Raw genomic sequence first — 25,521 nt, forward strand, 5'->3', positions numbered from 1 at the left:
CTATGTCAATTCCAGCCGAATTGCAGAGGTGACAAATGAGATGAGGGAAGGCTTAACCTTGCCACAGTGGAGGACTTGTCTGCCACCTTGTAGAGTTCTTGGGATATAACCTCATGAACTTCCACTTCCTCTCCAATCATGATGCTATGTATCATGATAGCTGATAAACCACTATTTTATGGTTTATATTGTGTTTAATTGTGTGGTTTTATCATGATCCTTACCCACTTATTCATTAAATTAGCATGAAATTATAATCCTTTCCTGAATTTATAACATGTTTGAAAACTGCTTCCTAGAGACTTTAATTATGTATTTTTAATTCTCCTTTATTCCATTCGATGCCGTGATCTATGTGTTGAGTGTTTCAGACTTTATAGGGCATGAATGAGGTGGAGATTGGAAAGGAAGCTAGCAAAAATGGAAGGAACACAAGAATTTGAGGAGATAACCAGCGAGAAGTGACGCGGTCGCATGGCTCACGCGACCGCGTGAAGAAGAGCGAATCGCAGTGACCCGGCCGCATGGCTCACGCGGCCGCGCAGATTGGAAAAGCTCAGGCGATGCGGTAGCGTGGACGACGTGAACGCGTGGCAAGGAAAAGCGCGAATGACGCGTCCGCATGGATGACGCGATCGCGTTACATGTGTGATCTGCATAATCTGCAGACTTCGCTGGGGGCAATTTTGGACCTTATTTCGATCCAGTTTTCGGCCCGGAACAGCAGACTAGAGCCAGAGAATATGCAGAAACAAACAACAACATTCATTCTAGACAGTTTACAGTTTGAGATCTAATTTTTCCTCCTCTAGGTTTTTCTCTCTAGGATTTTAGAATTTTGAGAATTAATCTTAGCATTGGAACATTGAGAAGAGTTATTTTTCCTCATCAAGACCTCGTCATTCTAGTTCGTTCTCTTAACTTGGTTTTATTCTTCCATGTTCTTTGTTTTGTTCAATTCTGTCATTTGAATACTTTCATGATTATTTGATACAAGGATTATTTCTTCCATTTTAATTTATTTCTCCATTCCAATAATCATGTCTTCTTTTAATTCCCTTTCATGTGTTATGGATTTATTATTTGCAATGAGTGAGTAGTTCCCTCACTTGATGGGGAGTTGATTGAAAGGAACTCTTGAGTTGGAAGGATTGAAAGAAAAATTGTAATTGGGTTAACTGTTGGATTGTTATCTAATCACTAACACCAATCCCTTTGAACTAAGTGGGTTGCAACTCGTGAATAGATCTAGCATTCCAACTTGTTTGACTTTCCTTTACCTAGTAAGGGATAACTAAACAGAGCAACCATTAATTATAAATTAATCTTGAAAATCATCCCATCAATAATAGAGATTCCAACTAATCAACTCCCAGTCAAGGCTTTTATTCATATTATTTAAATTTCTTTTTTTAATTTTCCCTCTACTTAACTCAACTTCTTGGAACATCTGATTAATAAAATAGCACACTTTTCTGCAACTCGTTAGGAGACGACCTGGGACTTAAACTCCCAGTAATTTTTAATTTAAACTCTCTGTGACATATTTCTAAATTGATAGGCAGATTTTCGGTGAGTTAAGAACTATACTTGCAACGTAACTATTTTAATAATTTTTAATTCACCTACTTTTGCCCCTCATATTTTTGGCGCCGTTGCCGGGGAGTTGCAATAGAGTGCTAAAGTTATTAATTAGAATTTATTTATTTGCATTTTATTTTATTTTGCTACTATGAGCTGCATGTTTCTTCCGTCAAATGACGCGTTCACTTCCTGATCCGCGCTTGCTAATATTCGATCCTGAAATTGAAAGGACTATTTCACGAATAAGGTGAGAACAGCATCGGTTAGTCCGCTCTGAGGGCGGATCTGAAAGTGAACTTGAGGAAGAAACCAGCCCCCGTTCTACTGATTCGGTTGTTTTATATGCAGAAGACATGGCAGCTAGGAGAGTTACCATCCAGGAGGAAGGAGCCCCTGATTTTACAATGCAACCGTTTCAAGCGCATCATCCAGCGGTGGCTACATATTTTGAAATAAAGACCGCACTGCTAAACTTGATGCCCAAGTTTCATGGCCTACCTGCTCAAGAGCCTATCAAGCACTTGAGAGATTTCCAGGCAGCCTGTTCTACTGTCAGGCGTGATGGTACTGATGAAACTTCAATTTTGCTAAAAGCTTTCCCGTTTTCTCTCGAGGGAAAAGCAAGAGAGTGGCACTACACTCAACCTCTGACAAATGTATCCAACTGGGATACACTCAGAAAGGAGTTTTTGGAGAAATTCTTTCCATCTGAAGTTACTGATAAACTGAGGAAGGATATTTCCACAATTGTTCAGGATGACAATGAAACTCTCTTTGAATACTGGGAGTGCTTCAATAATCTTCTGGAAGCATGCCCCCACCACAGGATTGACAAGATAGTGTTGCTTAGCTATGTCACACAGGGCATGAGGCCCCAAGATAAGACCACATTGGAAAGTGCTAGCAATGGGTCTATGAAGAAGTACAAGACCATTGATGAGGCTTGGCAATTGATCAGTGATTTAGCTGAATCTACTAGGAATCACAGGCAAAAGTAAGGCCGTTCAAAAGCCGTTGCAGAAGTATCCTCTAACAGAGAGACTGCTGCTCTAGCTCAGAGTATATATGAGATGACCAACTTGCTGAAGCAGATGCAATTGAATCAACAACAAGCTCAGCAAGCTCAACCCCCTCCGCCACAGAAAAACCAACAACTAGTCCCACAAAGAATTTGCGGAATCTGTGCTGATTATAGCCATTACACTGATGAATGCCCGCAGCTCCAACAAGAAGATAACATGGCGGCATCCACTCATAACTTCTATGACCGCCCCAACCAAGGGTACAATCAAAGTGGAAATAATAACCACGGATGGCAGGATAATTCTAACCAGAATTGGAGGGACAACAATAACAGAGGAGGCAGGGATAATCAGGGAAATCAGAGGTGGAATCATAACAACAACAGGCAGCAGAATCAACCTTACAGAGCACCTCACCTGAGGCAAAACCAAGAACCACAGAACAATCAACAACAGACATCTCAATTTACTCATTCTTCTTTATCTCCTAATGAAGAACTACTACAATCTTTTGAGCGAAGACAACAAACCATGGAAAATAACATGAATAGTATTAACGCCAGTCTGAATGGTCTCACCTCTACTTTGCAAGCTCTTATGTCACAGATTGGATCAACGTAAAATTCCAGTAACCAACCTTCAAGCTCCACTGGAATCCCCTCTCAACCATTACCCAATCCAAAGGGAGGCATTAATGCCATCACCCTAAGGTCGGGAAGCACACTGCAGGAGAGGAATCAGGAGGAACCAAGCCCATCAGAACACACCTCAGCTGAAGAGGTAGTAGAAATAGAAGATGTTGAAGAGGAAGAGGACATACAGGACATAGCTGAAGAAGAAATAGCTCAACCACAGGAGGAAGCACCAAAAGGCGCAGACACCACAGAGAACACTACTCCAATTCTATTTCCACAACTTGCAAGGAAGCCCAGGAAGCAGCTGGAATCCGACCCCAAAATGGTAGAAATATTCAAAAAGGTTGAGGTAACTGTTCCTCTTTTTGATGTTATTCAGCAGGTACCTAAATATGCAAAGTTTCTAAAAGACTTGTGTATCTATAAAGACAAAATTAATGAATTAGAAACTATTCCTTTAGGTAGTTCTATATCTGCTTTAATGGGAGGATTACCTGAAAAATGTAGTGATCCAGGTCCTTGTATAGTTAGCTGTACTATTGGTGGTGTAGTAATTTATGATTGCATGTGTGATTTAGGAGCATGTGTAAGTATAATGCCTTTGTCTATATATGATATTTTGAGGCTCCCTCCCTTAAAAAGGCTGGCAGCTCGTTTTGTGTTAGCAGATAAAAGCATTATTACAGTGGCTGGAGTTGCTGAAGATGTTTTGGTGAACATTAAAGGGATTACATTTCCCACTGATTTTTATATCTTGGAGATGCCCCATAATGATTCAGATAAGCCATCATCAATCCTACTTGGGAGATCATTCCTGAAGGCATCAAAATTCAAATTGGATGCCTTTTTAGGAACATACTCCTTTGAAATAGATGGCCGCATAGTAATCTTCAATCTGAATGGAGTCATTGACAAACCCCCAGAAGATCGTTCCATCTTCCAGTGTGATGTCATAGATGAAAGTGTAGCTGAAGTTCACGAGGAAGAGTTAGAAGAGAGGCACACTGGACAAGGTCCAAGTGTGGGGACCCTTTTAATTGACAATGAGGACACTTCGCCATTTTCACAAGCCCCAGATAATCTAGAGCCTGCTCATGATCAGAAGTTAGAATTGAAACCCCTTCCCCCACATCTCAAATATGCTTATCTTGAAGATGAGCAGAGGTTTCCAGTTATCATTGCAAGGGAACTTACTTCTCAACAAGAAGAGCAGTTACTTGATGTGCTGAGAAAGCATAAGAAGGCAATTGGGTGAAGCTTGGCAGACATAGTAGGCATCAACCCTCAAGTATGTGAGCACAGAATATTTTTAGAAGAGGGAGCAAGACCTGTCCATCAACCCCAAAGAAGATTGAATCCCACTATATTGGAAGTTGTCAAAAAGGAAGTGACCAGACTATTGGAAGCCGGTATCATATATCCCATTTCAGACAGTGAATGGGTAAGCCCAGTACAAGTGGTGCCCAAGAAGTTCGGAGTCACTACAGTGAAGAATGAGCATGGAGAGCTCATAGCAACTAGAGTTCAGAATGCTTGGAGAGTCTGCATTGATTACAGGCGTCTCAACCAAGCTACTCGTAAGGATCACTATCCACTTCCATTCATTGATCAAATGCTGGATCGCCTGTCAGGTAAATCACATTATTGCTTTTTAGATGGTTACACATGTTATTTCCAGATTCATATAGCTCCTGAGGATCAGGAAAATACTACTTTTACTTGTCCTTTTGGGACTTATGCTTATAAGAGAATGCCCTTTGGCTTGTGCAATGCACCAGCTACTTTCTAAAGGTGCATGATGAGTCTTTTCTCTGATCTTATTGAGGACTGTATGGAAGTTTTTATGGATGATTTTAGCGTTTATAGTGATTCTTTTAGCCTTTGCTTAGATGGATTATCTAGAGTATTAGATAGATGTGTTAATACAAACCTTGTATTAAATTTCAAAAAATGTCACTTTATGGTAAAACAGGGAATTATATTAGGACATGTGGTATCTAATAATGGCATTTCTATAGACCCAGCAAAGGTGAATGTTATTTCTAGTCTACCTTACCCCTCTTCTGTGAGGGAAGTCCGTTCGTTCCTTGGCCATGCAGGTTTTTACAGGAGATTTATTAAGGACTTTAGTAAGGTCGCACTTCCCTTATCCAGATTACTGCAGAAGGATATTGAGTTTGAGTTCAGTGAGGATTGCAAACAAGCGTTTGATAAGCTGAAGACTGCTCTGATTTAAGCTCCAATTATGAGAGGACCAGACTGGAGCCAGCCATTTGAAATCATGTGCGATGCTTCTAACCATGCAGTAGGAGCAGCGTTGGCTCAGCGTGAAGGTATGGATCCTTTCGTTATTGCTTATGCATCTAAGACTTTAGACACTGCCCAGTCCAATTATACTACTACTGAGAAAGAGCTTCTTGCTATTATTTTTGCTCTAGATAAATTTCGAGCTTATTTACTTGGTACTAGAGTAGTAGTGTATTCGGACCATGCAGCTTTAAAGTATTTATTAGCTAAAAAGGAATCCAAACCAAGACTCATACGTTGGATACTGCTGTTACAAGAATTTGATTTAGAAATAAAGGATAGGAGTGGTAATCAGAATTTAGTGGCAGACCACTTGAGTCGCCTTGAGCATATTAAGGATGATTCTACTCCTATAGATGATAATTTTCCTTTTGATAACCTGCAAGCAGTATCTGAGGTAGTCCCTTGGTATGCACCTGTTGCTAATTATTTAGTTAGCCGCACATTTCCTCCAAATTTTTCTAAGCATCAAAGAGACAAGCTGAAAAGCGAGTCTAAATATTATATATGGGATGACCCATATTTATGGAGATGTGGCGCTGATCAAGTAATTAGACGTTGTGTGCCTCAATCAGAATTCCAGTCCATTTTAGAGGCCTGTCACTCATCTGAGAGTGGAAGACATTTTGGTCCTCAAAGGACAGCTAGAAAGATCTTAGACTATGGATTCTGGTGGTCTACCCTTTTTAGAGATGCTGCTGAGTTCTGTAAATCTTGTCTCCCATGCCAGAAATTTGGTAATATATCCAGGAGGGATGAGATGCCTCAACAAATTATGCTTTTCTGTGAAATTTTTGATGTTTGGGGCATTGACTTCATGGGTCCATTTCCAAACTCTAATGGATATTTTTATATATTGTTAGCTGTGGATTATATTTCTAAATGGGTGGAAGCAATTCCTACCCGCACTGATGATGCTAACACTGTTGTTTCCTTTGTGAGAAACCATATTATATGTCGCTTCGGATCACCACGAGCAATCGTGAGCGATCAAGGCACCCATTTTTGTAACAGGAGACTGACAGGATTAATGAAGAAGCATGTGATAATTCATAAAGTTGCAACAGCTTACCATCCCCAAACTAATGGGCAAGCCGAGGTGTCAAACAGAGAAATTAAGCGTATCTTGCAAAAGATAGTAAAGCCTCATAGAAAAGACTGGAGCACCAGGCTACAAGATGCACTATGGGCATACAGAACAGCCTACAAGACACCCATTGGGATGAGTCCTTTCCGCTTGGTTTATGGAAAAGCTTGTCATCTCCCAGTTGAAGTAGAACACAGAGCCTTTTGGGCAGTTAAGGAGTGCAACATGGGAATTGAGAAAGCCGGAGCTGAAAGGAAGTTACAACTGCAAGAACTGGAGAGCCTTCGCCTAGAAGCTTATGAAAACTCCAGAATATACAAGGAAAAGATGAAGGCTGTACATGATCAAAACATCAAGAAGAAAGAGTTCCAACCTGGGAATTAGTCCTCCTTTACAAATCTCGACTAAGGCTCATGCCAGGCAAATTGAGATCAAGATGGGAAGGTCCATACAGAGTAGAGAAGGCCGAACCGTACGGAGTTTATCACCTAAGCCATCCTTCAAGCTCTGAACTTATTAAGGTTAATGGACAACGCCTGAAGCTATACCATGGCGAGAAGAAATAGAGAAACAAGGAGCTTGAGATCTTCCTCTTGGAAGATCCCCACATAGCAGAAGATTGAGCTAGTGGAGCGTCCAACTTACGGACATTAAAGCAAAGTGCTAGGTGGGAGACAACCCACCATGGTATGATCGTTCTTCTCTTTATTTTTAGTTTTTCCTATTCAATAACTCTTCTCTTTTGTAGTACTTTCGTGCATCTACATTTACATGTAAAAAAAAATATTTTGCTACGCGACGCGATCGCATCAGCGGCGCGTCCGCGTCACAGGGAGAGTCAAGAAAAATAAAAATGAACAGAAAGTTACGCTAGAGTGTGGCTGGAGGCGTGCCAATGGCACAAATCAACCCACGCGACCGCGTCACTGATGCGTTCGCGTCGCATGGGAATCATGGCCTCCCACGCGACCGCGTGCCCCACGCGGCCGCGTGCCCTGAGTTTTCGACGTAAAAGGGTGCACACTGAAATATTGTGCGAGAGTGATGCTGGATTGGTGCTGGAGGCACCATCCTTATCACGCGACCGCGTCGCCGACGCGGCCGCGTCATCCGTTTTCGGACGCACACTCACGCAATCGCGCCACCCCAATTTCGGCAACTAAATTAATTTGAACAGAGAGTTGTGCTGGTGCGAGGCTGCACTCGCGCCAGAAGCACAACATGGGTCACGCGACCGCGTGACCGACGCGATCGCGTCACCATACTTGAAGCGCATCCACGCAAATGCGTGCCCCACGCGGCCGCGTCGCAAGCGCCGCACAGCTCATCCAAAAATTGCCACATATCTTATCTTTCTCTCCTCCAAATCCTAATTTTTCTTTTCCCTCCTTATTTCTTCCTTCTCCCTTCTTCTTCCAATCTCACCTATCACTCTCTCTCTCTCTCACCTCCATTACCAAGGTTCTATTTTCTTCTTCCTTCTTCTCTTTTCTATCATTTTATGTATTATTTTATATATATTATTTTTCTTTTCATTATTCATATTCTCCCTCTTTTTCTTTTCCTTTTTACATGGTGTTAGAAATTTTTTGAGTCATTATATGCTTGTGGATTGTTGCAAATTGTTTGACAATTATTTTTATTCTAATTAAGGGATTGCTTGCATGTTCACCTTCATATTTTCTATACCTTATTCATCATGCATGCTATGTGTTTGTGAAAAAGCTCAAATGGCATTATGCACTTCTCTATGTTGTTATACTATTCAATGCTTGCTTTTTACAACTTTCCTTTACTATTGTATTAATTGAATTTAATTGTCAATACAAACGTGATGGTTTGTTACAAAGTCTTGCTTGGTCTATGCTACTCATGCCCTTTGCCGGCATGCCAATAAACACCTTGCAGTCACTTGTTTTTATATGCACTAGCTATTTTCCATTGTTGGCTTTTCACATGTACTCGCGAGCATGTGCTAATGTTAGTATATCTTAATGTGCATCCATCACCCTCTTTTCCGTTTCCTTCCTGGCTGTATATCTTTTTGAATTTAATTTACTTTCTCCTCCCTTCTTTCAGGATGGCCACCAAGAAAGGAAAAGAGAAAGCTACTTCCAAACCACTAGCAAGAAGAGGAACTAAAAGAGCATTAGTGGCAGAGCCTTCTTCAACCGCAGTCAAGCCCTCAACAAAAAGAGTTAAGAGGATAATAAAGGTTGATGAAAAGGAGAAAGCCTTTCCAGCAAAAGACACTGCGCGATTTCCCAATCGCTACTGTGAGCAGATGTTTCCTATCCTGGCGGAAAGAAACTATAACAATGAATACCTTCTTATCCTCCCGTCCAATATTGCTACCTTTGTTGAGCCGCAAATTGAACGAACACAATGGGGTTTCCTACGGAGACAGCCAAGGCAGGTCAATCTTTCTTGGGTAGTTGAGTTCTACTCTAACTTCTACATGCCAACCCTGCAGTCTGTTTATGTCCGGCAGAAGCAAGTCCCCATCACAGAAGAGGCCATTCAGCAAGCTCTGAGTCTTCCCCCTATTCCAGAAGGAATGGACACCTTCCAAGAAGTCGCACTTAAGCGCCAGAGGTACCAATTTGACTGGGACTCCGTTCTCGGAGTTATCGCATTACCTGGCAGCCGTTGGATCTACGGATACCACCGTACCCGCCCTAAGGGAATCTTGGCTTCAGCACTTACCTTGGAGGCTCGCGTATGGGCACAGATTATGTCCCATTACGTCTTTCCGAGCACTCATGAGTCCTCCTTCACTGCGGACATGGCCGTTCTACTATGGTGCATCCTTACAGACCAACCTATGAATCTCTCAAGACATATCCGGAATGCTATGGGACACATACAAATTGCGGGCAACTTACCTTTCCCCGCCTTGGTCTCAGATCTTGTCTCAGCAGCCAGAGTCTCCTACAGAGCTGGGGACACCAAAGCCGTGCTTCCACGGGATGATCAGTATGTCCCTAACGGGAAATACCTCAGACTTCCAGTAGCCATTACAAGTCTTCCTACTACTCCAGTTGAAGATAATCCTTCTTCAACACCACAAGCACCCACAACTGATGAATTGCTCCAGCAGATAATCGAAAGGTTGGATCGGAAAGAACACAAAGCTAAGTTGAGAGAGCGCCGTAACGAGCATCGATTCAAGGAGCTACTTAAGGGATACTTCAGGGACTCGGATACCTCGGACTCCACCTCCTTTACCAGCACAGGGAGCCATGACGGTCCCGATCGTGGAGATACTGCTACCAGCCCTCCCCTGTTCCTGACAGACGGCACCGAGGACGGTGCAAAGCCTTAAGTGTGGGGAGGTCGGTCAGTACCTGACTTCCGGAGGTAATTTCTTTTCCCTAGCATCAATAATTAGGATACTTTAGTTAGATTTTCTTTCTTTTATAGAATAGAATAAATTGCATAGGTTAGGACAGTTGCATGCATGTTCTACTTGATTAAAAAGACAATAAGTTTCTTTTAAGACTCTATCTTTGGAACAAAATTTCACTAAACTTTCAAAATTTTTATGATAAATTTGCTTGAGTTGTATTTGGAACATGATTTTTGAGCTAAAGAACACACAACCTGTAAGGATTTGAGCCTTTATGCATGGTTACATTATTTAACCATAATTATTTCATTCTTGTGTGTTTACTTCTCTATGATTGTAATCTATATTTTGTTTTATCTTATATGTCCAATATTTATTATATTTACATGCTTGCACATGATTGAGGCCATTATTTATTTAAACTCACTTATCCAAATTAAGCCTACCCTTTTCAATTACCTTTGTTAACCACTTTGAGTCTTTAAATCCCATTTGTTCTATATTTTACCACATTACTAACCTTAAGCTGAAAAAAATTGTATATCCCAAATTGAATCTTTGGTTAACTTAAGATAGAATTGTGTGTGCTAGTTAAGTATGGGAAATTGTGAGAACAAAAGTTGTTAAGGGAATGAGTCATGAGAATTTAATGGGAATTTGGATACCTACTCATGTGAAACTATAAGAATTAAAAATCTATGCGCATTGATAAGCTATATTTATTTTAATTCCAAAAAAAAAATATTTTTATTTATATAAATAAATAAGGAGACAAAATTACCCCAATGTTAGATTCAGAATTCAAAGATCAATGCACATATGATAAAATCAAATATAAAGTTGATACATGAGTATGAATGGAAAAAAGGAATTCTGGGTAGCTAGGTATGAACTTTAAGATTACATTAAAAATATATAGGTTGGGTTGAAGCTTGAGTTAATTAAAGATTCAATTTATTAGCTCACTTGACCAAATGTATACCCCCACCTGTACCTTAGCCCCATTACAACCTTGAAAAGACCTCATGATGTTTGCATTGGTATATTAACTGTTGTTGATTGGTTAGGAGAAAAACAAAAGTTAGAAAGCATGATTAGAGAAGGATAGAGTGATTACCCTATACACTACAGAGTAGAGCGTACATACATTATCAGTGAGGGTTCAATGCTTGAATTTTCATGTTCTCTGCTTTCATAAGCTATCTTCTTGCACCTTTATCTATTTTATTGTATAATGATAGAATTAGTGGAATTTGACTTGTAATTGTTTTGAAGAGCTTATTTACTTTTGATCAAGTGGGCAAGAATCATATAGTTGCATTTATTTATATATAGGCTTGCATTGCATTTCATGAGTTTCTACATGTTCATGCTTATTTCCTTATCTCCTTCAATTAAGCATGGGGATATGCTAATGTTTAAGTGTGGGGAGGTTGATAAACCACTATTTTATGGTTTATATTGTGTTTAATTATGTGGTTTTATCATGATCCTTACCCACTTATTCATTAAATTAGCATGAAATTATAATCCTTTCCTGAATTTATAACATGTTTGAAAACTACTTCCTAGAGACTTTAATTATGTATTTTTAATTCTCCTTTATTCCATTCGATGCCGTGATCTGTGTGTTGAGTGTTTCAGACTTTATAGGGCATGAATGAGTTGGAGATTGGAAAGGAAGCTAGCAAAAATGGAAGGAACACAAGAATTTGAGGAGATAACCAGCGAGAAGTGACGCGGTCGCATGGCTCACGCGACCGCGTGAAGAAGAGCGAATCGCAGTGACGCGGCCGCATGGCTCACGCGGCCGCGCGGATTGGAAAAGCTCAGGCGACGCGGTAGCGTGGACGACGCGAACGCGTGGCAAGGAAAAGCGCGAATGATGCGTTCGCATGGATGACGCGATCGCGTGACATGTGCGATTTGCATAATCTGCAGACTTCGCTGGGGGCGATTTGGACCTTATTTCGACCCAGTTTTTGGCCCGGAACAGCAGACTAGAGCCAGAGAATATGCAGAAACAAACAACAACATTCATTCTAGACAGTTTACAATTTGAGATCTAGTTTTTCCTCCTCTAGGTTTTTCTCTATTGGTTTTTAGAATTTTGAGAATTGATCTTAGCATTGGAACATTGAGAAGAGTTATTTTTCCTCATCAAGACCTTGTCATTCTAGTTCGTTCTCTTAACTTGGTTTTATTCTTCCATGTTCTTTGTTTTGTTCAATTCTATCATTTGAATACTTTCATGATTATTTGATACAAGGATTATTTCTTCCATTTTAATTTATTTCTCCATTCCAATAATCATGTATTCTTTTAATTCCCTTTCATGTGTTATGGATTTATTATTTGCAATGAGTGAGTAGTTCCCTCACTTGATGGGGAGTTGATTGAAAGGAACTCTTGAGTTGGAAGGATTGAAAGAAAAATTGTAATTGGGTTAACTGTTGGATTGTTATCTAATCACTAACACCAATCCCTTTGAACTAAGTGGGTTGCAACTCGTGAATAGATCTAGCATTCCAACTTGTTTGACTTTCCTTTACCTAGTAAGGGATAACTAAACAGAGCAACCATTAATTATAAATTAATCTTGAAATCATCCCATTAATAATAGAGATTCCAACTAATCAACTCCCAGTCAAGGCTTTTATTCATATTATTTAAATTTTTTTTAATTTTCCCGCTACTTAACTCAACTTCTTGGAACATCTGATTAATAAAATAGCACACTTTTCTGCAACTCGTTGGGAGACGACCTGGGACTTAAACTCCCAGTAATTTTTAATTTAAACTCTTTGTGACATATTTCTAAATTGATAGGCAGATTTTCGGTGAGTTACGAACTATACTTGCAACGTAACTATTTTAATAATTTTTAATTCACCTACTTCTGCCCCTCATCAATAGCCCGGTTTATAGTAGCTTCGGACCGGTTGCTAGTGGGAATGATTGAGCGTTGGATGAAATCCAACCATCCCCTAGCCACGGGCTTGAGGTTATGCCTTCTTAGTTAAATCGGCTTCCCTCTTGAGTCTCTCTTCCATTGAGCGCCCTCTTCACATATGTCCATGAGGACTTGGTCCAACCTTTGATCAAAGTTGACCCTTCTAGTGTAGGGGTATGCATCTCCTTGAATCATGGGCAAGTTGAATGCCATCCTTACATTTTCCGGACTAAAATCCAAGTGTTTCCTTCGGACCATTGTAAGCCAATTCTTGGGGTCCGGGTTCACACTTTGATCATGGTTCTTCGTGATCCATGCATTGGCATAGAACTCTTGAACCATTAAGATTCTGACTTGTTGAATGGGGTTGGTGAGAACTTCCCAACCTCTTCTTCGGATCTCATGTCGGATCTCCGGATACTCATTCTTTTTGAGTTTGAAAGGGACCTCGGGGATCACTTTCTTCTTGGCCACAACTTCATAGAAGTGGTCTTGATGCACCCTTGAGAGGAATCTCTCCATCTCCCATGACTCGGAGGTGGAAGCTTTTGCCTTCCCTTTCCTCTTTCTAGAGGTTTCTCCCGCCTTTGGTGCCATTAATGGTTATGGAAAAACAAAAAGCTTTAGCTTTTACCACACCAAACTTAGAAGGTTGCTCGTCCTCAAGCAAAAGAAGAAAGAAGAGAGTAGAAGAAGAAGAAATAGAGGAGATAGAGTGGGCTTTGTGTTTCGGCCAAGGGGGAGAAGTGGTGTTTAGGTTGTGTGAAAATGAAGGAGTGAAGATGGGTTTATATAGGAGTGAGAGGGGTGTGTATGGTTCGGCTATAGAAGGTGGGTTTGGGAGGGAAAGTGGTTTGAATTTGAATGGTGAGGTAGGTGGGGTTTTATAAAGGATAGATGTGAGTGGTGAAGAGAATGGTGGGATTTGATAGGTGAGGGGTTTTTGGGGAAGAGGTATTGAGGTGATTGGTGAATGGGTGAAGAAGAGAGAGAGTGGTAGGGTAGGTGGGGATCCTGTGGGGTCCACAGATCCTGAGGTGTCAAGGATTTCTCATCCCTGCACCATGTGGCGTGCAAAACGCCCCTTTCTACCAATCCTGGCGTTAAACGCCAGGCGACTGCCCATTTCTGGCATTTAATGCCAGCTTCTTGCCCATTCCTGGCGTTAAACGCCAGTCTGGTGCCCTTTTCTGGCGTTAAACGCCCAGAATGGTGCCAGACTGGGCGTTTAACGCCCATTCTGCTACCCTTACTGGCGTTTAAACGCCAGTAGGGTTCTCCTCCAGGGTGTTCTATTTTTCACTTTGTTTTTGCTTTTTCAATTATTTTTGTGACTTCACATGATCATCAACCTACAGAAAACATAAAATAACAAAGGAAAATAGAACTTTAACATAGATAGGTAAAAATTGGGTTGCCTCCCAACAAGCGCTTCTTTAATGTCAATAGCTTGACAGTGGCTCTCATGGAGCCTCACAGATGTTCAGAGCAATGTTGGAACCTCCCAACACCAAACTTAGAGTTTGACTGTGGGGGCTCTGTTTGACTCTGTATTGAGAGAAGCTCTTCGTGCTTCCTCTCCATGGTGACAGAGGGATATCCTTGAGGTTTAAACACAAGGAAGTCTCCATTCACTTGAATGGTCAATTCTCCTCTGTCAACATCAATCACAGCTTTTGCTATGGCTAGGAAGGGTCTGCCAAGGATGATGGATTCATCCATACACTTCCCAGTCTCTAGGACTATGAAATCAGCAGGGATGTAATGGTCTTCAACCTTCACCAAGACATCCTCTACAAGTCCATAAGCCTATTTCTTTGAATTGTCTGCCATCTCCAGTGAGATTCTTGCAGCTTGTACCTTAATGATCCCTAGCTTCTCCATTACAGAGAGAGGCATGAGGTTTATACTTGACCCTAGGTCACACAGAGCCTTCTCAAAGGTTATGGTGCCTATGGTACAAGGTGTTGAGAACTTTCCAGGGTCCTGTCTCTTTTGAGGTAATCTCTGCCTAGTCAAGTCATTCAGTTCTTTGATGAGCAATGGAGGTTCATTCTCCCAAGTCTCATTACCAAATAACTTGGCATTTAGCTTCATGATTGCTTCAAGGTACTTAGCAACTTACTCTTCAGTGACATCTTCATCCTCTTCAGAGGAAGAATACTCATCAGAGCTTATGAAAGGCAGAAGTAAATTCAATGGAATCTCTATAGTCTCAGAATGAGCCTCAGATTCCCATGGTTCCTCATTAGGGAACTCCATGGAGGTCAGTGGGTGTCCATTGAGGTCTTTCTCAGTGGGAATCACTACCTCTTCCTCCTCTCCATGTTCAGCCATGTGAGATGTGGTTATGGCCTTGCACTCTCTTTTTGGATTCTCTTCTGTATTGCTAGGGAGAGTGCTAGGAGGGAGTTCAGTAATTTTCTTACTTAGCTGACCCAATTGTGCCTCCAAATTTCTAATGGAGGACCTTGTTTCATTCATGAAACTTTGAGTGGTTTTGATTAAATCAGAGACAATAGTTGCTAAGTCAGAGTGGCTCTACTTAGAATTCTCTGTTTGTTGCTGAGAAGATGATGGAAAAGGCTTACCATTGCTAAACCTGTTTCTTCCACCATTGTTGTTGTTGAAACCTTGTTGAGGTCTCTGTTGATCCGTCCATGAGAGATTTGGATGATTTCTCCATGAAGGATTATAGGTATTTTCATAGGGTTCTCCCATGTAATTCACCTCTTCCATTGCTGGGTTCTCAGGATCATAAGCTTCTTCTTCAGAGGAAGCTTCCTTAGTACTGCCTGTTGCTACTTGCATTCCAGACAGACTCTGAGAAATCATATTGACTTGCTGAGTCAATATTTTATTCTGAGCCAATATGGCATTCAGAGTATCAATCTCAAGAACTCCTTTCTTCTGATTTGTCCCATTATTCACAGGATTCCTTTCAGAAGTGTACATGAATTGGTTATTTGCAACCATTTCAATGAGTTCTTGAGCTTCTGCAGGCGTCTTCTTCAGATGAAGAGATCCTCCAGCAGAGCTATCCAATGACATCTTGGATAGTTCGGACAGGCCATCATAGAAGATTCCTATGATGCTCCATTCTGAAAGCATGTCAGAAGGGCATCTTCTGATCAGTTGCTTGTATCTTTCCCAAGCTTCATAGAGGGACTCACCATCCTTCTGTCTAAAGGTTTGGACTTCCACTCTAAGCTTACTCAATTTTTGAGGTGGAAAGAACTTTGCCAAGAAGGCATTGACTAGCTTTTCCCAAGAGTTCAGGCTTTCCTTAGGTTGTGAATCCAACCATGTTCTATCTCTGTCTCTTACAGCAAAAGGAAAGAGCATAAGCCTGTAGACTTCAGGGTCAACCCCATTGGTCTTAACAGTGTGACAGATTTGCAAGAATTCAGCTAAGAACTGATGAGGATCTTCTAATGGAAGTCCATGAAACTTGCAATTCTGTTGCATTAGAGAAACTAATTGAGGCTTAAGCTCAAAGTTGTTTGCTCCAATGGCAGGGATAGAGATGCTTCTCCCATAGAAATCAGGAGTAGGTGCAGTAAAGTCACCAAGCACCTTCCTTGCATTGTTGGCATTGTTGTTTTCGGCTGCCATGGGTTCTTCTTCTTTGAAGAGCTCTGTTAGGCCCTCTAAAGAGAATTATTCTTTAGCTTCTCTTAGCTTTCTCTTCAAGGTCCTTTCAGGTTCAGGATCAGCTTGAACAAGTATGCCTTTATCTTTGTTCCTGCTCATATGAAAGAGAAGAGAACAAGAAAGTAGGGAATCCTCTATGTCACAGTATAGAGATTCCTTGAGGTGTCAGAGGAAAAGAAGAATAGAAGGAGGAGGTAGATGGAGGAGAATTCAAACATATAAAGAAGGAGGGAGTTCGAATTGTACATTGAGGAGGAGTCTTAGTCCCTTAAATAGAAGGATGTGAAAAGAGGGGAAGAATTTTCGAAAATAAAGTAAAAGATTTTGAAATAATTAAAAGAAATTTTGAAAATTTGATTGATGATTTTCGAAAATTAGAATTGGGAAAGAAATTAAGTGATTTTGAAAAAGATTTTGAAATTAGAAATTAAAAAGATATGATTGAAAATTAATTTTGAAAAAGATGTGAATGAAAAGATATGGTTGAGAAGATATGATTGAAAATCAAATTAGAAAAAGAAAGTTTTTAAAATTAAAGTTGATTACTTGACTAACAAGAAATTAAAAAATATGATTCTAAAATTTAAAGTTTGATCCTTTCTTAATAGGCAAGTAACAACTTGAAAATTTTGAAGTAAATCTTTAATTATAACAAGGATTTTCGAAAATAGTAAAAATAAATATAAAATGGAAAGAAATTGATTTTTAAAGAGATATGATTGAAAAGATATGATTTGAAAAAGATTTGATTTTGAAAATTTATGAAAACTTGAAAAAAATGTGAATTAAAAACAAAATCTTCCCTCTAGTGTCATCCTGGCGTTAAACGCCCAGAATGGCATCCATTCTGGCGTTTAACGCCCAAAACTCTACCTTTTTGGGCGTTAAACGCCCAGCCAGGTACCCTGGCTGGTGTTTAAACGCCAGTTTCCTTCTTTACTGGGCGTTTTGAATGCCCAGCTTTTTCTGTTTGATTCCTCTGCTGAATGTTCTGAATCTTCAATTCTATGTATTATTGACTTCAAAATACATAGTTTTAAAAATATTTTTTTGAATTTTTGATGATGAGAAACAATAAAAATGCAACTAAGATCAAATAAATAATGCATGCAAGACATCAAACTTAGAAGTTTGTATACTAAGGACTATAACAATTTAAAAATGCATGTAAGAAACAACAAAACACACAAAACAAGAGAATTTAAAGATCAGAGCAATGAAATCATCAAGAACAACTTGAAGATTAATGAAGAACATGCATGAATTCGAAAAATGCAAGAAGAATAAAAACATGCAATTGACACCAAACTTAAAAATTAATACTAGACTCAAACAAGAAACATAAAATATTTTTGGTTTTTATGGTTTTATAAATTTTTTGTGATTTTCAAAAATTATATAGAAAAGAAAATAAAGAGAATCAAAACTTTTGATAAGAATTCTAGGAATCATGCAATGTTAGTCTAAAGCTTCAGTCTAAAAAGATTAGACATGTTTGGCCAAGCTTCAGCAGGACATTACATTCAATAGCTAAATTGATGAGAATTAATCAGCTTTAGTGATGGTGGGAACATCACCTTGAAACTCTAGAATTCATTCTTAAAAATTCTGAAGAAAAGATACCTAATCTAAGCAACAAGATGAACCGTCAGTTGTCCAAACTCGAATAATCCCCGGCAACGGCGCCAAAAACTTGGTGTTGTTGCTGGACTAAACTTGGCACTGTTGTTGCCGGAAACAAATGCAAAATTGTTGTTCGTTCATTCGTTCCTTCCCCGGCAATGGCGCCAAAAACTTGGTGCACGAAATTGTGATCATCAACAATGGCGCCAAAGACTTGGAGCTCTCAAACATGAATCGCACTTTGTCACAATTCCGCACAACTAACCAGCAAGTGCACTGGGTCGTCCAAGTAATAAACCTTACGTGAGTAAGGGTCGATCCCACGGAGATTGTCGGCTTGAAGCAAGCTATGGTCATCTTGTAAATCTCAGTCAGGCGGATTCAAATGGTTATGGAGTTTAAGGTGATGAAAATAAACATAAAATAAAGATAGAGATACTTATGTAATTCATTGGTGGATTTCAGATAAGCATATGAAGATGCTTTGTTCCCCTTGAACCTCTGCTTTTCTATTGCCTTCTTCGAATCATTCATACTCCTTTCCATGGCAAGCTTTATGTTGGGCATCACCGTTGTCAATGACTACATCCCGTCCTCTCAGTAAAAATGGTCCTGATGCTCTGTCACAACATCGGCTAATCAGCTGTCGGTTCTCGATCATGTCGGAATAGGATCCATTGATCCTTTTGCGTCTGTCACACGCCCCACAATCGCAAGTTTGAAGCTCGTCACAGTCATCCCTTTCCAAATCCTACTCGGAATACCACAGACAAGGTTTAGACTTTTCGGATCTCAGGAATAGCTGCCAATAATTCTAGCCTATACCACGAAGGTTCTAATCTTAGATCAGAAACCCAAGAGAAACACACTCAATCGAAGGTAGAACGGAGGTGGTTGTCAGGCACACGTTCATAGGTGAGAATGATGATGAGTGTCACGGATCATCACATTCATCAAGTTAAAGAACAAGTGATATCTTAGAGAAGAAGTAGGCGTGAATTGAATAGAAAAATAGTAGTAATTGCATTAATTCATGAGAAACAGCAGAGCTCCACACCTTAATCTATGGTGTGTAGAAACTCCACCGTTGAAAATACATAAGAACAAATAGTGTAAGCATGGCCGAATGGCCAGCCTCAAAGGTCTAAGGACTAAACGTCCCCAGATATCTCGTGTATCCAAATACAATAGCAAAAGATCCTATTTATAGAGAACTAGTAGCCTAGGGTTTACAGAAATCAGTAATTAATGCAGAAATCTTCTTCCGGGCCCACTTGGTGTGTGCTTGGGCTGAGCATTGAAGCTTCTATGTGTAGAGACTTTTCTTGGAGTTAAACGCCAGCTTTTGTGCCAGTTTGGGCGTTTAACTCCAGCTTTTGTGCCAGTTTTGGAGTTAAACGCCATAATTCTTGAGCTGACTTGGAATGCCTGTTTGTGCCATCAAATCTTGGGTAAAGTATGGACTATTAATTATTTCTGGAAAGCCCAGGATGTCTACTTTCCAACGCAATTAAGAGCGTGCCAATTGGGCTTCTGTAGCTCCAGAAAATCCACTTTGAGTGCAGGGAGGTCAGAATCCAACAACGTCTGCAGTCCTTTTTCAGCCTCTGAATCAGATTTTTGCTCAGGTCCCTTAATTTCAGCCAGAAAATACCTGAAATCATAGAAAAACACACAAACTCATAGTAAAGTCCAGAAGAGTGATTTTTATTTAAAAACTAATAAAAATATAATAAAAAATAATTAAAATATACTAAAAACATACTAAAAACAATGCCAAAAAGCGTATAAATTATCCACTCATCAAAGACCTCCTGGGACGCTCAGTGATCAATAAAGAGTTCCTCAATGAGGACTGATGAGCGGATAATTTATACGCTTTTTGACATTATTTTTAGTATGTTTTTAGTAGGATCTAGTTACTTTTAGGGATGTTTTCATTAGTTTTTATGTTAAATTCACATTTCTGGACTTTACTATGAGTTTGTGTGTTTTTCTGTGATTTCAGGTATTTTCTGGCTGAAATTGAGGGACTTGAGCAAAAATCAGATTCAGAGGTTGAAGAAGGACTGCTGATGCTGTTGGATTCTGATCTCCCTGCACTCAAAGTTGATTTTCTGGAGCTACAGAACTCGAAATGGCGCACTTCCAATTGCGTTAGAAAGTAGACATCCAGGGATTTCCAGCAATATATAATAGTTTATACTTTGGTCAAGAATAGACGACGTAAACTGGCGTTCAACGCCAGCTTTCTGCCCAAATCTGGCGTCCAGCGCCAGAAAAGGATCCAAAACCAGAGTTGAACGCCCAAACTGGCACAAATACTGGCGTTCAACTCCACAAATGGCCTCTACACGTGCAACACTCAAGCTCAGCCCAAGCACACACCAAGTGGGCCCTGGAAGTGGATTTATGCATCAATTACTTACTTCTGTAAACCCTAGTAGCTAGTTTATTATAAATAGGACCTTTTACTATTGTATTAGACGTCTTTTTGACCATCTTTGGACGCCTGGTTCTTAGATCAGAGGGGCTGGCCATTCGGCCATGCCTGGACCTTCACTTATGTATTTTTAATGGTAGAGTTTCTACACTCCATAGATTAAGGTGTGGAGCTCTGCTGTTCCTCAAAGATTAATGCAAAGTACTACTGTTTTCTATTCAATTAATCTTGTTTCGCTTCTAAGATATTCATTCGTACTTCAATCTGAATGTGATGAACGTGACAATCATCATCATTCCCTATGAACGCGTGCCTGACAACCACTTCCGTTCTACCTTCGACTGAATGAGTATCTCTTAGATCTCTTAATCAGAATCTTCGTGGTGTAAGCTAGAATGATGGCGGCATTCAAGAGAATCCGGAAAGTCTAAACCTTGTCTGTGGTATTCCGAGTAGGATTCAATGAATGAATGACTGTGACGAGCTCCAAACTCGCGATTACTGGGCGTTAGTGACAGACGCAAAAGGATAGTAAATCCTATTCCAGCATGATCGAGAACCGACAGATGAATAACCGTGCCGTGATAGGGTGCGTTGACCATTTTCACTGAGAGGATAAGATGAAGCCATTGACAAGGGTGATGCCTCCAGACGATTAGCCGTGCCGTGACAGGGCATTGGATCATTTTCCCGAGAGATGACCGAAAGTAGCCATTGACAGTGGTGATGTATCACATAAAGCCAGCCATGGAAAGGAGTAAGACTGATTGGATGAAGATAGCAGGAAAGCAGAGGTTCAGAGGAATGAAAGCATCTCTATTCGCTTATCTGAAACTCTCACCAATAATTTACATAAGTATTTCTATCCCTTCTTTTATTTATTAATTTTCGAAAACCCCATTACTATTTTATATCCGCCTGACTGAGATTTACAAGGTGACCATAGCTTGCTTCATACCAATGATGACAAGTCATCTTAGCCTAGTTTCACTAGCCTTTTTCTTTTATTTTCAATTGAATTATGCACTTTCTTGAGCCAAAAGCAAGCCAATTGGGTAGATTTTCATGGTTCATTTGATTTAATCAACCATGTATGAATTCATGCTATTTCATGAGGTTTTATGCTGTAAATGTCACATATTATGAAAGAATGCCTATCTCATGATTTTGAGCATAGCTTTGATGTGTTTGGTTGATTAATGATAGGTGAAGAAAGCTTGGAGAAAGGTTGATGCAAGAAGGAATGGCTAGGAGGAATGACTTGAGTCTTGGATAAATTATGAACCAGGAAGCAAAAGCTGGAGCAAAAGTTAGCCCCTAACTTTTTGGCTAACTTTTGGGCAAAAGTTGGAGCAAAAGTTAGCCCCTAACTTTTTGGCTAACTTTTGGCATGAAAAACACTCCCTGGATGCACCAAAAGTTTGCGCCAACGTTAGCCCCTAACTTTCTGGCTAACGTTGGCGCCATGAAGAACTAAGGGGAGGCCAACGTTGGAGCAAAAGTTAGACCCCTAACTTTTGCCCCAACGTTGGTATCAGCAAAACAAGGGTGCTGATGTGAAAAGTTGGAGCAAAAGTTAGACCCTAACTTTTACTCCAACTTTCACTCAAGCTTTCATGATTCCAACCCGGTTCAATTCGGTTCTTTTCCAAACTCCAAGAGCAATCAACCAAGGCCTCTCTCAACCCAATTCCACCAAGAGCAAAGGCCCAATTGAAGGCTTGAAGACCATTTGAAGAAAGTGTATAAATAGATTAGAATTTAAGTTTTAGGAGAGCTTTTCTTTGGAGTTTTCATAGAGAGTTTTCGGAAAGCTTTTGGGTGTTGAGTGAATTTTAATTTCTAAGTCTCGGGGAAGGAGAATTGAATTCCCTTCCTCTTAGTTTTCTTGTTTTGAATTTCAATTACACTTGTCTTGGATCTTGGGTTGGAGAATTGAAGAAATTCTGTTTCAATCTCATCCTGAGACCTCTCTGCTTTATTTTACTGCACAATTGAATTCGGTTTCGATTAATTGCTTTTCATCTACTTTCTTTGAAATCTAAATTTCCTTTGCAATTGTTCTTGTTGGATCTAGGAAGAGATTGAGATCTAGACTTGGTTTTCTAGTCTCTTGGGTCCTGAGATCTGGATTTCCCACTTCCCATTCCCTGTTTACGGTTTTCATGCTCATTTAAAATTCTGTTTTAAGATCCGGTTCAAATTCCATTCATCCTTTACTTCTCTGTTTGTTGCAATTTACTTTTCCTTGTTTAAATTCTACAAATCCAATTCCCAATTCCCTTTACAATTCAAGCCATTTACATTTCTTGCACTTTAAGATTTCGCAATTTATATTTCTTGCGTTCTAAGTTTCTGCCATTTAATTTCTTGTTCTTTAAGATTCAGCACTATAATTTTCAGTTCTCTTTACTTTCATGCCAATTAACCATTCCCTTTACTTTCCATGCAATTTACATTCTGCAAATCACAAATCACTCAACCAAATCTTGATTCGCTTGACTAAATCAACCACTAAACTAAAATTGCTCAATCCTTCAATCCCTGTGGGATCGACCTCACTCCCGTGAGTTATTATTACTTGATGCGACCCGGTGCACTTGCCGGTTAGATCTGGGTGTTTTGGAGAAATTCGTTTCTTCCACGAAAATATCCCATCAAGTTTTTGGCGCCGTTGCCGGGGATTGATTAGATTGACAATGATTAAGTGAGGTGGTGATCTAGATCTAGCATTTTTATTTTCTGTTCCTTTAATTTTCAATTAACCCACTAACTGTTTGAATTTTTGCCTGAGATGACTGAAACTTTGCTTTAGCAATAAAGTGAAGTTTTCCTAGAAATTTCTGGCTATATGCAATGCTCTTGCTTACACAAGAGAAGCAATTTCTGCCACTAATCTCCCAAGTCCATCAACTGTTTGATACTTTGTGCCAGCTAACCTTCTGAATCACATTCTAAGCTTGAAAATATTCAATCATCACTTGAATTGTTTGTGACTATGCAGATCATGGAAGGGAACTCAACAAATTCTAGCAATCATGAGAGTAATATCCCCACCTTGGATGATAATGTAACCCATAGTTCGAAGCAACTATCCATAGCCATGAATGATGTAGCCCAATGGTTTGAAGCTTTTCCACAAGGAAGCATTATTGGATGGGAAGAACTGATGAGTGGACTTCTAGTCAAGTTGAACCCATCACAGAGAGTTGTTAAGCCAGAGGCAGAAGTGCATCCATTCACACAAGAGAAAGAAATTGAAGGTGCTCGTGCAGTCATAAGCCAAAACAAGCAGATGCATCAGCAGACTCTACAACAACTAGACATGATGGCTAGAAAAATCACTGAGTTGAGACATGCTGTAGTACATACATACAACCTGACTCAAAGCTCATATGGGTGTAATCAAGCTGAACACAGTTTTGGGGCCATTAACCATGAGCAACAAAGTTATGAGCAACTACAGTCTCCAAGCAATCACTCTAGCATGCTCCAACACAGGCCTCAGAATGATGTGTACAATCCACCTTGGAGAACTCATTCTAATGGGAGGGGGGTTGAGAACCAAAACCAAAGACCAAGGGACTTCAACAGCAACAATCCCAGCTTCAAAAATCAACTTAAAACACACCCCCACAACAACAATCACACGCACTTCCAACCCCGTCCTACCTCACCATTCGCCCAAAATGACCTTCATCGACCACCACAATTGACACAGCCAGAACCACTCCCAACCTTTCAAAGAATCTATATTCTAGAAATGCTGATGGAGAGGTCCATAAAAATTCAAGAAATGATGGCAATAGAGCAGAAAGAAATAAAGAAACATCAAGAGATGATAAGCAAGAACCAAGAGGCTTCACTCAGAAGACTTGAAAGGCAGATAGAACAACTGGTTCAAAACCTTGCTGAATTGGGAGAGAAGAAGGGGACTCTGAACCCAAAGAGCCATGAAAAGGATGCTGGATTAAAAGAGAAGGGAGTCATGGAGGAAAGTAAGAAGGCTATGGAAAGAGAAACAGAGAGAAGGAAGCCCATAGCAAGAGAAGGAAACCAAAGGCAACAGAAACCTCAACTTCCATGATCAGAGGATGAAGGATGTCAAGCTAGTGACAATAAAAGAGCGCTTGTTGGGAGGCAACCCAACCTGAGGTAGTTTTCTTTTGATAGCTATTTTAATAAAAAGGTTAATTAGGTTTATCTATATGCAAGAAGCTAAGTTTGGTGTTACACACCAAAACAATCTAAAGGAGAATGCAGGATTCTAAGTTTGGTGTTCCACCAAAAAATTTCATCATAAAACACATTCTCACTTTCTGCATAATGCTAGCTTCAAGCATGTAGACAAACTAGTTAACTATTCTGCTGTTTTCAGTTTTGTCACTTTTGAAAAAGAAAAAGAGTTTTACACATGGTTAATCTGATGCACAAGAACCATTGGCAAGGTACTAAGTTTGGTGTTCCCACACCAAAGTAAGTTCAAAAACCCATAAATAAATCAGCCAGACTAACCATTGTTTCCAAGTGCTTGGGGAACAAGCAACTTTCAATATCATTGCAGAGGTCCATACAAGCTTTTGGAAGGATTAAGCATCATCAACCAAAGAAACAAAAGATGAACCTAAAGGCCAGCAATGATGATGATGAAAAGAAGGAAAGCAAGTGAACTCCAAAAGGTTGTATTGTTAAGTGATTATCTTACATCAAACACTGCTATAATTGAGAGTGGTTTAGTTTCCCTGATTATCTGCCTGCATAGCATAGTTTTTTCTGTAATTCAATAAGCAAGATGCTTGACCATTCACATTATTTTTCTCTTCAAAACTTGTTTGCACTTAATGTTCAAAAATGCATCACATGA

General features: G+C 39.9%; 2 non-coding genes across 2 annotated transcripts; one reads left to right on the forward strand and one right to left on the reverse strand.

Annotated features, from left to right (window-relative positions):
• Nucleotides 1-2,306: 2,306 nt before the first annotated feature.
• LOC112738894 (small nucleolar RNA R71) lies at nt 2,307-2,413 on the reverse strand. Its single transcript, XR_003169845.1, has one exon. It is a non-coding gene; the product is annotated as a small nucleolar RNA R71 (small nucleolar RNA).
• Nucleotides 2,414-16,042: 13,629 nt separating this feature from the next.
• On the forward strand, nt 16,043-16,150 carry LOC112738662 (small nucleolar RNA R71). The gene has a single exon (XR_003169608.1). It is a non-coding gene; the product is annotated as a small nucleolar RNA R71 (small nucleolar RNA).
• Nucleotides 16,151-25,521: the final 9,371 nt, after the last annotated feature.

The sequence above is a fragment of the Arachis hypogaea genome, chromosome 13, assembly GCF_003086295.3.
Source record: "Arachis hypogaea cultivar Tifrunner chromosome 13, arahy.Tifrunner.gnm2.J5K5, whole genome shotgun sequence".
Lineage (NCBI taxonomy): Eukaryota > Viridiplantae > Streptophyta > Magnoliopsida > Fabales > Fabaceae > Arachis > Arachis hypogaea.